Source organism: Odontomachus brunneus, unplaced genomic scaffold, assembly GCF_010583005.1.
Source record: "Odontomachus brunneus isolate Ranch 3 - 2012 unplaced genomic scaffold, Obru_v1 Obru_scaffold_153, whole genome shotgun sequence".
Lineage (NCBI taxonomy): Eukaryota > Metazoa > Arthropoda > Insecta > Hymenoptera > Formicidae > Odontomachus > Odontomachus brunneus.
The window spans coordinates 433,987-434,978 of NW_022639603.1; positions in this window are offsets into that span (position 1 = coordinate 433,987).

The following is a 992-nucleotide window of genomic DNA, read 5'->3' on the forward strand; positions in this document are numbered from 1 at the left end:
CAAAAGATGACCAGTTTTTTCAACGCAGAATTCGTACGCTGCCCGAAAGATGGGAGAAAGTAGTGGCCAGCGATGGACAATACTTTGAATCATAAATGTATAACCAATTTTTTACAATAAAACTTCGAATTTCGGAAAAAATACAGTGGAAGCAAAGTTGTACGCTTAATATATTATACAGGATGTCAAATATAATTCGTACAATTACTCGTGTTACAGTAGAGTAGGTTGAACTAAGCAGAAAAATCCTCCATTTGGCAAACAACACACTACATAAAATTTCGAATTATTAATGGTTGAAAATAGCAATGTATATAAGCTGTGACGTGGCAGCCGTGGAGGCGCCCGTCTCAAGAATCCCGTACCGAGTTAGCGAGAATGTTTTTCGCGTGCCGTGTCGCTAACGGTTTTTCGAGACCTTGCCGAATATCGCGTTCCGTCGAATTGTTTGTTGTGAAGATCTTAGAACAAAGCGAAGAAGCGATTTTTGCGAGCGGAGCAGATGCGAAGGTCAGGGCGTCCCGAATTTTGTGCCCCTCGAAGTCCCTTGCCGGCCACCAGGACGAGGAGCGGAGGACATCGAGGAGCGAGGATGCAGCAGATGACAACTAGCGAAGTCCTTACTCAGGTGAATCGCACTCTCGTACTTTGGTGGTTAAAATATATTATCGCGAATTATCGGGCGCTCGCCCGATAAGCAATAGAGAATATTCTATCGCTGAGAAGCTATCGTAGTTATAACACAGTATCGCGCTTAGACGGATCAGCTGTGTTTACTTTTAGCGAAGCAGCCGTCGTGAGGAACCCGGCAGAAAAAAACGGGAGAGCCAAGAGAGACAACAGGCGAACTCCCGATGTCAACAGTGTCTCGAGACGAACAGTGTCTCGAGACAGGATTACCAAAATCTGCCGATTCTCGACGACCGACCACCCCAGGACGAGGGGGGCAGCGACGAGGGAGGATCCGCGAGGATACGCGATCCTCCCAGGAA